General features: G+C 38.3%; 1 protein-coding gene across 8 annotated transcripts in view; it reads left to right on the top strand.

Moving 5' to 3' along the window:
- Nucleotides 1-13549, top strand: part of CTNND2 (catenin delta 2) — a 1048486-nt gene that overhangs the window by 341594 nt on the left and 693343 nt on the right. The window contains exon 1 of one of the 8 annotated variants that reach the window (XM_070476494.1): nucleotides 11804-12036. The exons of 6 other annotated variants lie outside the window; for them this stretch is intronic. The gene's annotated coding sequence lies outside the window, so the exon portion shown is untranslated. One more of the 8 variants, XM_070476495.1, reaches the window with a different exon arrangement.

The raw sequence follows: 13549 nt of genomic DNA, 5'->3' as shown, positions 1-13549 counted from the left end.
GCTGAATTGCTGACATATTTTTTCAGCTTTCAAAAATGAAGCACAGGATTTTCCCAGCGGTCCAGTGGTTAGGCATCTACCTGCCAGTTCAGGGAACATGGTTTCAGTCCCTAGTCTGGAAGGTTCGTGCTCCACAACTACAGAGCCACACTCTAGAGGCCTTGCTCCACGCAAGAGGAGCCACTGCAATGAGAAGCCCAAGTACCGTTAGACAGCGCCCCGCTTGTTGCAACTAGAGAAAGCCCCAGTGCAGCAACAAAGTCCCAGAGCCAGTGCAGCAACAAAGTCCCAGAGCAACCGAAAATAATTAACTATTTTTTACAAATACAGTGTACTTAATATGCATGTAGAAAATGTGAAGTGTGAGTTGCTCAGTCGTGTCTGACTCTTTGTGAACCCATGGTCTGTCCACGGAGTTCTCTAGGCAAGAATAGTAGGGTGGGTTGCCATTCCCTTCTCCAGGAGATCTTCCCAACCCAGGGAATGAATGAGGGTCTCCTGTATTGAAGGCAGATTTTTTACCATCTGAGCTACCAGGGAAGTTGGTACATATTATGTTCTATGCTTAGTTGCTCAGTCGTGTCTGACTCTTTGCAACCCCATGGACTGTAGCCCGCCAGGCTCCTCTGTCCATGGGCATTCTCCAAGCAAGAATAATAGAGTGGGCTGCTATGCCCTCCTCCAGGGGATCTTCCCGACCCAGCAACTAACTGGGGGTCTCCTGCACTGCAAGTGGATTCTGTACCTGCTGAGCTACCAGGGAAGCCCCCAAATGCATATTATACATAGATTTTTATAGTTTTTTTGGGTACCCCAAATATTGCTTGGGCTTCACAGGTAGCACAGTGGTAAAGAATCTGCCTGCCAATGCAGGACATGCAGGTTTGATCCCTGATTGGGAAGATTCCCTGGGGAAGGGAGTCTTCAGTGTTCTTCACCTACTCCAGTGTTCTTGCCTGGAGAATTCCATGGACAGAGGAGCCTGGCAGGCTTTCAGTCCATGGGATCACAAAGAGTCTGACACAAGTGAGCTGCTGAGTACGTAGGCACTGTACTTACTTTTGATGTTTATAAGCCAGTCCTTAGTGAATATTAGCTTTAATGAATGTTAACATTTTACCCTTGCCTTTATCGATAAAATTATTTTGGTTAAGTCCTATACTTCTGGTAAATTCTGTGATGACTCAGAATATGCTTTTGTTCCACTCTTGGTCTTCAATCCATATATTACAAGGCTGTAAGTAATAGACACCCCCTCTCCCCTCACCTTGTAAACATTCCCCTAGGAGGCAAATAAAGGAGAAAGCAAAACATGTTAAAGAAATGCAGATAAGTCATTCAAATGTAAGTGGATAAAGGACTTTCAAATTTCTGTATACAACATTGGCCTTAATGACCTTTAGAATGGTTGACAAAAATCCCGGTTGGTGGAGGATTACTCAGTAGGGCAGCTGGATGGAGGGCAGCTCTTGGGCGCTCACTCCTTTGGGAACATGGCTGATTGCTGTGCTTGTACAAAGTTGATCAGCCATGTCTGACTCTTTGCGACCCTTTGGACTGTAGCCTGCCCGGCTTCTCTGACCATGGGATCCTCCAGACAAGAATGCTCTCCCCCAGAGCATCCTCCCAACCCAGGGATCAAACCAGCATCTCCTGTGTCTCCTGCATTGCAGGCAGATTCTTAACCCGCTGTGTCATCGGGGAAGCCACGATGGCTGATTCTTACGGAGCTGCAATTTCTCACCAGAACTTTCTTCCTTGGTGAGAGGTAGGGAAGTGGACAATCTCATTCTTCGTTGCTCTGGATGCCCTATAAAAACATGGTACAACTGTGGTTTTGAGGCATGACTCCAGGAGACTAGCCGTTGTCCATGGTAAATATCCTAGGAGTGAAGAACACCCATCTGAAGTCAAACTGCCCAGTTCTCATAGAGTTTCACTGCATAAAATCCATGTGATTTGAGGCAAATTTTTTAATCTTCCTGAATCTCTTTTCTCATTGATAAAATGAAAATTTAGCTTGCTCCATTTAAATGTGTGCAGAAACAGTGGTAAAATTCCACTCTGTGCTCCAGTGGCTGTTTCAGTAATACAGTGAAAGAGACAGCTGTTCCTTACCCCATGAGGATGTGGACAGAGGCACTTTCAGGGGTGTGGGAAGTGAGTTTTCGTCGTTATCCAGTTCTGAGTTACCGACCCAATAAAATGCCACCTCTTCTCATTGTCATTTTTTCAAACCTGCCTGTCCAGAGAGCCTGATTGTGAATTAAGGGGAGCAGGGGATTGGTGGAGGCCAAATTGCGAATTTATAGCAAGAAACAGGGAACATAGCACAAATCTACAGAACTGAATGAACCTTAATGTTTCATGCAGCCCATTGGATGACCTGAGAAATTTTGAAAATGCCAAAGAATCATTTCATTTTAGATGGGCTACACTTGCAAAGAGACCAATCTCAGTATTTAGGAGCTTTAAAGAGCATAACTTTAGCCTGTAGGCATTCTAATACACACTTATTTCAGATATGCAGTATCAATTCTAGAATCAGCTTAAGCTGCATCATACTGTGAAACACCTCCATTTTTGTATACCTATGTTTGGGCAATATTCGTAAATAGAAGTGTATTCAAAACATCCTGTAGAAAATTCTTCGAAATTCTAAAAAGAGAATGTAATATTTCAACAATATTTCAATACTTCAATGATAAGGCACTGATCCTGTAGTAATTCATACATGTTTAATATACAGTGTTACGCATATATACGGAATCTAGAAAAATGGTACTGAAGAATTTATTTACAGGGAAACAGTGGAGAAACAGGCAGAGAGAGTAGGCTTATGGACATGGGGAGAGGGGAGGAGAGGGTGAGATGAAAGAGTAACATGAGAGGGTGAGGAAAGAGTAACATGAAAACTTATATTACCATATGTACAATAGGTAGCCAAGGGGAATTTGCTATGTGGCTCAGGAAACGCAAACAGGGACTCTGTATCAACCGAGTGGGGTGGGATGGGAGGGCGATGGGAGGGAGGTTCAAAAGAGAGGGGATATATGTATACCTATGGCTGGTTCTTGTTGAGGTTTGACAGAAAACAGCAAAATTCTGTAAAGCAATTAACCTTAATTAAAAAAAGAAAAAAAAACTATAGAGTGTTACATTTTCTGCAGAATCCACACACATCCAACCGCACCACAGAACAAAGAGGGAAGTTAGAGATTATTGTCAGGCATCCAAAAAGAAATGGAATAAATATACTATAATTCACGAAAGATTGTTGACCAAATATTTAAATACTGTTCTAAGTTTAAAACACACACACACACACACACACACACAATGCTGCTGAGAACAAAACATAAAGCATAAGAAGAATACTCGAGTCCTAGAGTAATAGGAGTGTCTGCCGAACTGAGCCTGTTCATCCATGTGTAACCCCAACCCCCGTCTTACGACAGAAGTGCCCATAGCCAGTGTCCTCTATATTTAACTGCCCAAGACACAGTTAAATCTTAAAAGTGAGAGGACAGAATGTTTCCGGCTAAATGTAAGATATCATGCTAATACCCAAGGAGAATGTCTTCTACAGGGAATAATTATACCAAAATATTCATAGAGTTATGACTTGGTGTATTGAAATGCATGTTTTTAAGTATTGATTCATGTTTGTTTTAAATGCAGCCTTCTGATTTCTTTGATCTTTAGTCTTTTTTGCAAAGAAATATTTTTAAAGTATTCTCTTTGGCATGTGTCTTAGCCAAACACATTGTGGGAAGAACTTAAAATGCTTAGTCATGTGCGTTCTCTTATTGGTATTCCTGAGGTGCCTCGGCCTAGGGCAGTGACATAATACCTAACTCCGGCCAAAGGAACAGTGCCCACTCTGTTTTGACAGAGTATTATTCATGATCACCACTTTACAGAAATGTTCAAGAATATCAAGTAAAGACATGAGCTAATTATGCAAAAAATCAAAACAAATGCTACTTTTAATACTAGGAGATTAAGATGCAATAATCTCAGTAGCCAGATAAATTGAGTTACTTATTAGATAGTGCCTCAGATGTATGCTTGAAATATGAAAAAGGGTAAAATAAGGCCTTTTCCATCTGAGTTCCGCCATTAGGAAATTCTCCTCTGTAATTTAAAATGTTGCATCATTCTGCCAAAAAACGTGTATATGTGTGTGTGTGTGTGCGTGTGTGATTGTGCAGGCTTATGTGAGAGACAGACAGAGAGGTGACTTTAAAAATGAAGACCTCTGCATTTGTTATCAGTAGTGCTAAGAAAGCGTATGTGTACTCATTGTAAAACTGTTGCTTTGTGGTGTTTTAGTAGTCTATGCAGCAGATAGCTTTCTGCCTCTAATTGACGAATGTACTAAAAACTGTGTTTTAAATTCATTTCCTTGTACTCTTTGTAGTCATGCATTCCATAACTGACGATCCCTGTCTTCATGCTTTGTTTATGCCAAAAATATAAATTTATATGAACTTCATGAATTGACAGTCTGCATCATCAAGGATGCCAGGGGTTAGCTAAACTGTAACTGGATGGTCAATATACATCCTGTGTGAGAAACCAAGAGTGCCTTGAATACAGTGAACTAATTATGATGCCAGAGGAGAGCCCTGAAATCCTTTCGTCTTCGGTTTAAGACCTTTTAAATGAACTTTAATTTAAGGCATAGAGTGAAGGAAGAGGAATATCCTGCCCAGGGTGAAAGGTCTCAAATAAAAGGTATCTATCCCAGTAGGGCAAATGAGAACCAAAGTATCTTTTATGAATGGGATTTAGTATATAGAGCCTACACTCCCAGGAAGACGGTTCAAATTTACATCAGTGCACAGGTAGAAGCAGGTGTGTGAAGGTGTGTATTTCCAGCCTCCAAGTACAGAGTCCTACTTCCGAGTGTGTCCAGCAACAGGTCACCAGGGTTTAGTAGCAGCAGGAGGCATGGAGGTTTCGGTTTTATTTGAGCCGCTGTCATGACCAGGGCCCTGGGCAAAAGGCCAGCGTGGTGTGTTTGACTTCCTTCCTCTTTCTTTTCTTCCCTTCTTTCCTCTCCCACGTCCTGCCATCCATTCTGGTCATGGACAGCAGAGATAACTGCAGACTGCAAATGAAATGCTGAACTGGCTCTAAAAATATGACTCCTTGCAACCATTTAATTGCAAAAGAATCTTTGTGCTGGAGCTTCACCATGCCCCTCAGAAGGCCAACTCAGTAATTTGGCTGTCAATCATGTGTAATTTTATACCTTAGAGTCTGGAGGGATAATAAATAGAATTAGAGTTTTCCACTGGAATGTTGATTCTTAGAAAATAAAAAGCCCAAATTACTGGAAGAGTCTTTAAAAATGTCTCATGGAAAGACCAGGTTTTATCAAAAAAAGGTAAACTATTCATTTTAAACTTATTTAAAAATCACTACAATGTCTGTCACTTATTTATGTTAAACCGTTCTGGTATTAGTGCTACTTGTTCTTCTACCCTGCTGTCAGTAGATAAAAATAGTTAGGATACTAAATTGCAGTTTCTTTTTATCTGGTCTGAGAAATTGGATTGTTTGCCTAATATTTTTAAATGGATGATACCACGCAAAATAGTGAGTCCTTCATCCTTTGGGTCTACTTTTATTTTGTAAGACTTAAAAATCTTTTAAGACAAAATTTATAAGGATATTCCTGGAAATTTCGAGAACTGAAATGGAATTTGAACAAAATCAAGCACATTAGAAGGGAAATAATGTTCCTGTTCACGTGCATGCCTCTTAGAACATTCAGAAATCTGGGACAGAAAATAATGTAGGATTTTATTGTTTAAATATAACATACATACAAAAATGTATGGTTTTTCCAGTAGTCATGTATGGATGTGAGAGTTGGACTATAAAGAAAGCTGAGTGCCGAAGAATTGATATTTTTGAACTGTGGTGTTGGAGAAGACTCTTGAGAGTCCCTTGGACTGCAAGGAGATCCAACCAGTCCATCCTAAAGGAGATCAGTCCCGGGTGTTCATTGGAAGGACTGATGTTGAAGCTGAAACTCCAATACTTTGGCCACCTGATGTGAAAAGCTGACTCATTTGAAAAGACCCTGATGCTGGGAAAGATTGAGGACAGGAGAAGGGGATGATAGAGGATGAGATGGTTGGATAGCATCACCAACACAATGGACATGGGCTTGGGTGAACTCCGGGAGTTGGTGATGGACAGGGAGGCCTGGTGTGCTGTAGTTCATGGGGTTGCAAAGAGTTGGACGTGACTGAGCAACTGAACTGAACATACAAAAATGAGTGTATGCCATCAGGTAAAACTTGCTCAAGATTATGCATTTAACACTTGACCGCAGTATTGCATTTTAGTTATGGTTTTATTTTCTTTGCTGAATAGCATTTCATACCATGCCACACCCATTCTCACAGTTGTGTGTTTCAGTAGTGTCCAGTGGGGGCTGATATGCATTCTACAGATATGAGTATCTGTCTAGGTGATGTCTTCTGATGTACTGATACATATTTCTATTGAGTCTATACCTGAGAGCAGGATTTCTGGGACATGGAATATGCATAAAAGAGGTTTAAAGGAGGTGAAAAGACACGAAATTTCTTTTACCATTTTATATACCCATTCACAGTCTACAAAAATTACGGTAACAACCAGTTACTTGCCAATATTTGATATTTTTCTCTCCTCCCCCTTTTTTATCATAACTCTTCTGATGTATATGCATTGATATCCTATGAAAAGTTAAATTTGTATGTTCCTTGCCTTGTGAGTAATGAAATGAAGTTGTTCATCTTTTCATTTGTTTATTGGCTTGTGTGGATATCCTGTTTTATAAAGTGCTTGTCCAAGTATTTTGAAGTATATATACATATATACAAACACACACACATACACAGAATATTCTTCCACTACTGCTCCTTCACCTTTTTAGTGGAATCTTTGATAAAATGAATCCCCTGATTAATATGGTCCAACTTATAACTTTTTTACTTATCTTATTGTTAGCATTTTTTGTATCCTGCATGAGAAAGCCTTGGCTACTGTAACATCATGCATGTGTTCTATATTTTACTTTCAGAACTTTATTGTTTAATCTTTCATATCTAGACCAGCACTTTATATGAAATTGATTTTTGCATATTTTTGAGATGGGGATTAAGGTGCATTTTTTCATGGTACAGTATATCCAGATGAAAGCATCATCTTTCCACCTCATGAGTCATCAGCCTCATAAATTAGATATGTGTGTAGTTGGTATCCAGATTATCTTGTTTCACTGTTCTGTCTCTCCTTACATGGATACCACATGGTCTTAATTGCCACCGCTTTGTAATGTGCTGTTAGTTTCAACCTTCTGGATTTGTTTCTTTCCTTCAAGACTACTTGCTCTTCTTGGCCACTTGCATTTTCATATACATTTTACAATTCACTGTCCATTATCTCAGCCTCTCCCGTGCCTGAAAACAAACAAACAAACAAAAAGAGGATTCTGAGGTTTGGATTGGAATTGTGTTAACTCTATCAATTAACCCAAGGAGACTGGAATCTTTACAATATTTTATCTGTCAGTCCATAAACATAGTATTTCCCTCCAATCATTTAGGTCAGCTTTAATTTCAATAGGTTGTTGTTGCCAAACCAGGTTAGGCTGCTTGCTGCTCAAAAACCAATAATCGAAGGGCCAGGGTCAGTAGAAAGGAAAGATGCTTTATTCAGAAAAGCTGACAATCTAGAGAGAAGGTGGACTCATATCCAGCAGCCACTGTGAAGATTGTGCTTAGTTAGCCATGACAATTTTTAAAGTGAAAAAAGAAGAAATAATCTCAGTTAATCATTAAAGTAGGAGGTCAAATTCTTCATCACCTTTGCACTTCATGCCAACCTGCTGACTTCTCCTGATTTTCCTTTGGATGCTTTCTTGCCTGCATGGTCTGCCTGAAAATTTAATAAGTGGAAGCTGGGGATATAGAGTCAGACATTCCTTAACTACTTAACTCACCACTCTTCTTCCTTCTGGTGCAAGAAGTGAACTAACAGGTTAAGCAAGGCATTGTGTATATTGAGTAAAGCAAAGATAAGGAGCTAATTAAGCATTGCCTTTGTTGTTGTTCAGTCGCTCAGACATGTCTGACTCTTTCCAACCCCATGGACTGCAGCACTCCAGGCTTCCCTGTCCTTCACCATCTCCCGGAGTTTAAATGTTGCCTAGTGATCTCATCTTTATAATGAAGGTCTGAGGGAAACAGGGATGAACAAGCAGAAAAGGAGCAGAGGAGCTGCTTGCATTGTCTAGTGTTTAGTGTAGGGGTCTTTCGCCACTTTCATAGATACAGTCCAAGTTATTGGATGCTTTTCTTGATATGATATACCACATAAATATAAATATAAATATGATTATCACTTTAATTTCCTTGTTGCTAGTATACATAAGGTCTTCCCTGACGGCTCAGATGGTAAAGAATCCACCCACAATGCATGAGACTTGGGTTTGATTCCTAGGTCAGGAAGATCCCCTGGAGAAGGGAATTGCTACCTATTCCACTATTCTTGCCTGGAGAATTCCATGGACAGAATCCCATGGCTGCCTACAGTCTGTGGGGTTGCAAAGAGTCAGACACAGCTGAGCTACTAACATACATACAATATACATAAAATGAAATTTTTTGTACATTTCCTTTTTATTTTTACTCTATCGCTGAAGACCCCCAGTATGGTGTTAGGAAGCATAATGGGAGCAGTGAAGGATTTTTTCATTCATAGTTAAGAAGTTTTTAATATTTAACTCTTATTGTAATGGTTTTCATTATCAAATGGAGGGGACCACTCTCCATGCCTAGTTTGCAAAGATAGTTTCTTAAACTACAAATGACTGTTGAATTTTATGAAAAACAAGTATTTATGCTTTTTTAGGTCAAGTTTCAAACCATTAGAATGGATATTCCACAATGTTCAACTCATTCTGCTTTTTTCAGAAAACATTAAGATGAACCAAGAATACAAACAAAGCAAAACAAAAAATAGGAATACAATTCCACGTACAATAATGCTAGACAGAATCAGCCACAAACTCACATAAAGAAGGTATGCAGAGTTTAGAAACCGCTTTTCAGATTTCATTCTGTATGCAAGTTTCATTCTAAAAAAAGATAGGAAGGAAGGAAAGATGGATGGAAGGAAGTGTCATGACTCAGCATCCTTCACTGGAACACAGGGTCCCAAAGGTATGGGGGGAGATGGGAGAGATGAAAAACCCCATAGAGGGCAAGCTCCAACAAGAGAGAATCATCTTGAGGGAGGTGTTTCAAGAACTGCATTGTTTGTTTTCACTTCCTTCATACTCAGCACTTTCTCCTTCCCATTCAGTTAGTAAGCAGAAGTCAGGGCAAGATAAGGTTGTCATAATTGAAAAATAAGTAGTAAACTGAAGGGTTTAAATATAAGACAGTGGGTTAACTCTATTTTTTAAAGTAACAAATCAGAAAGAGAGGAAAGTAACACAGTGATATATAAAAGGCAGAGAAAGTATAATTCCAGAAGATAAAATTACCCCAGAAAGCTTTAGAGAAAATTAGCCATATTCTTTTTTTATAGCCGGAAGACATTTAAAATCATGAGGGGAAAGTGAAATCAAAGAGATGATGATAAGACAAAAATGATGTGGAAAGAATAACAATGAACTGGCAATGCTCATGAAAAATATAGGAAAAAATAAAGCCATTTCCTGAAATGAAACCACATTAGAAGCCTCAAGAAGAATAATAGTGCAGGAATATAGAGACCTGGTATGAGGGAATAAAGCAGAAGAGAAAAAAATACATAAAAGCAAGAAAAAAGAAGGCAATCGATATGGAAAAGAGATAGCTTGGAACTAATGTATTAGATGTTACCATCTGGGAAAATAATTTTCTTAAAAGAGAGAATGCCAGCCTGGCTTTTAATTCTATTCTTCAGTTTTCAGTGTCAGAAGATACCTGAATGATTCATTCACAAACATTGTGTTTGTGTTGAGTCACTTCAGTTATGTCCAACTCTTTGCAACCCCATGGACTGTAGCCCGCCAGGCCCCTCTGTCCATGGGATTCTCCAGGCAAGAATACTGGAGTGGGTTGCCATGCCCTCTTCCAGGGGATCTTCTTGACCCAGGAATCGAACCCATGTCTCTTAAGTCTCCTGCATTGTCAGGTGGATTCTTTATCACTAAGCACCACTTGGGAAGCCCATTCGCAAACATTATAGAACCTCTAAGTAGGGGCCAAGAGTTATCTGAATTCAGGAGCATCCTCACAGAAATGAAAGTGAGCTGACATCTACAGACACCAGCAACATCCCATTCTAGGTGAATAATACCCCCACGGTAGTTACCAGTCCTCCAGGCAACAGAAAATATCAAATCTGCGCTGGCAGGAACGCAGGCTTCCCCATAAAGCATTCTTGCCAAAATATCTTAGGGACAACATAGTCAATCAAGACCTAGATCAAGGTGCATGATTTAGATTTGGACATACAACAGTATTAAGGAAGAGTAGGATTGGTGTTAGGGTATGTGGAATAAGAAATACCCTTTATTTTATAAAAGTATGTGCTGTTTGAATTTTTAATAGTAAGCTTATATTGTTTTAAAAAATCAAAAATTAATTTGAAAAAGTCGTTGTTTCTACTATATCTAAAATAACCAACACAGACTTACTGTATAGCAGAAAACTATACTTAATATGTTGTAATAACCTATAAGGGAGAAGAATCTAAAAATAAATACATATGTATATATGTGTGTATGTGTATAACTGAATCACTTTGATGTATACCTGAAACTAACACAACATTGTAAATCAACTATACTTCAATTAAAAAATTTAAACAATATAATAAACCATAAAAAGTCACCCTTTTTAATTCTCCTTTGAGCTAATACTAAATACAAGCCTTTTCAAATGGGGACTAGTAGTACCTCCTTTTGACATTATCAAGTTATCCTAACAGTTATAGTTCTTGAAGTTTTAGAATTAAAGACAATATTTCTTCTATAAATTATAACCTTGTTAACACTTGCAGTTATCCAGTTACATTGGGCTGTTATCTCTTTTTTAAATAACTTGCTTCAGGTTGTATAATTATGAAATGGGACCTGAGTCCATTTGATACAGTGTTCAGTAAAATACACTGTTCAATTCATGTGTTTGGAAGTTATTGTTAAAATAGGAAAAATCAAGTAAAAGACTCAAAAGTGTTAAGGCTGGGAGTGGGCAGGGGTGATGTCAGTATTTAAAATTTAGGTTCAAAGTCAGCATCTAGACAAGTTTTCTTTCCTGTGAGCCTTGGGTTGATTACACTTGGCCTTATTTTTTATTTTTCTTGAATTACAATCTCATTTCAAAAAATGAAAAAGAAAAAAAAAAAAGATGTTGAATAAACTTGTGTTGGTTGTAGAGCCCATCTCTGAAATACAACTAGACTGGCTTTAAATATGAACTCTAAACAATCTTGAATCCATCTCCTGACTTTGAATTCACCAAGGAAACAAAGTCTAGATTCAGTTTGAAGATGATTTTGTGATTCTGCGGGAATTTTTTTTTTTTTTTTAAATGTTGAGATACAGATAGTTAAGGATCCAGATGCAAATTTGGGGCAAAGGAATGGAAGATTAGAAAACTAGAATTTGCTAGGCAGGCTAGTGGGAGGGTCCTTTTGTGATGAAATGTTGCATAAATAATGCCGATGGGGGTCTAAATTCACTGTTGCCATGGAGACCTTTGTGCCTGGCTGAACTCCATTCTTTTCTCTTTTAAGAAGGCAACCACTAGGCTTGTGGTATCTCGGATGCTTTGCTTTCTCTTAAACTGTTTGCAAGTGAAAGCAGAAATTAAACTATGATTATTCAGCATCCTGGCTTTTCTGAGGCTGTTTTTCCAAGCCATTCGTGATTTTTGAGCTCCTCTGGGGTCCCTTTTGGCCCTGGTACGAGGAGGGAGAAGCAGGTAGGGGGATTTCCAGGAGCCGCCTGCACCGCTGCTTGGAAAGGAGGGAAAAGTAAGCCTGCATCTCTGTGACTTATTTGCCTAGAGGACAGTTTTGAAGTGTTTAAGGACCATTTATTTCCAAAGGTAACAGAGAAAAAGTGAAGAGTAAACCTATTTATATCTTAATTGCTTTCACTGTGACTGTTGTTTTTGTGATGGTTTTAACTAAAGTTTTAAAACTGCAGGTGGAGAATTCTGTGTGGAAAACATGGATCGAATTTATTTCTGGCTCCGTGGTTGTCATTGTGTTCAGTGTATTAATGTTGAAAGTGTAACAGGCAAGTAACCACATTAAGCAGAAAGCAGTTTTAAGGATCGGTGTGCTATTTCCCTTTCAACCAACCATTATAACTGCTTAATACTGTTTTAAGTAAAACTTGGGGTGTCATAGATACATACTTCAGATTTCATGGAAATTATGATTATCCATGGAAGTAGCCATTTATAATTAAGTGAGGATTATCTAGCAATTAAAAACGGATTTGTAAATTGTGCGTCTTTTTTTTTTCCCCCTTTCGGTGCAAAATTGAATGAATAAACTCACCCAGAAAGAAATTTTTCATAGAGAGTAAGGACACAAAAATCATCCAACCAGTGACACTGTGTAAAGTAACTGTAGAAATTCAATATATTGGACAGCTAACTTGTTGCATTGCGTAGCCTTTTTTCATAGATAATTTGGTCTCTTGTAGAGATAATGTAGTCCTCACTGATGAGCTTATATTGAGACTAGAATATAATAATTACATGTTTTGATCATTCTAAATGCCGCAGGTGTAAATGGGGTGCAGACATCCCATCATTATTAAACACCTTTACCATACAAGTGTTTCCAGATTGCTTTTGTTCAGATAAACTTGTTGAGAGAATCATCGACCAAATTTACAATGACTTCATAGATTTCACCTGTGTTGCTGCTCAAGTTAAAATATTTGTGCTGCTCAAGAGTTTAAAGAAACAAATTGATTTCAGAATGCTGACAATTTAACAGATGACAATTTATGATTGCTGTACATTAGTTTGTTGTGTATTTGTAAGAGACACATGCATTGTAGAATTGTGAGTACAGGAAAATGGAATGCCTTGTAAAGACTTTAGGTTTTTCTTCTTTAAATTATTTTCAAATGGAGAAGAGAAACAGATTGACTTTCAACTTATGTTAATCAGAAATTAGCATTTCTACATGCTTAATAATATTTGAAATTTGAATGACTTGGTAACCCAAGTCCTAAGTACAAGTAATGACCATGTTGACATAAAGAAATGATTCGTTTTTATCAGAAATATATTGTCACGTTTTAGTGTTTTAATTGCCTAGCATGAATAAATTTAAAAGATGCTAACAAAGAGTCCCATATACTCTGGGGGTACTTCTTAATAAATATTTCATTTCAGTTAAAGTTAAAAGTGTATGTTATCATATTAAGGATAAGAAATCTGTTCATTTTTAAGGAATGGAAGTAAACCTGAGTGGTATAGATTGAGGATAATGTTTTGAGAAAACTTTGACCTTTGAAAGTGTT

This window comes from Odocoileus virginianus, chromosome 14 (assembly GCF_023699985.2).
Source record: "Odocoileus virginianus isolate 20LAN1187 ecotype Illinois chromosome 14, Ovbor_1.2, whole genome shotgun sequence".
NCBI classification, from domain to species: Eukaryota; Metazoa; Chordata; class Mammalia; order Artiodactyla; family Cervidae; genus Odocoileus; species Odocoileus virginianus.
Note: the sequence above shows the minus strand (reverse complement) of the source record. Positions and strands in the feature narration are given on the sequence as shown.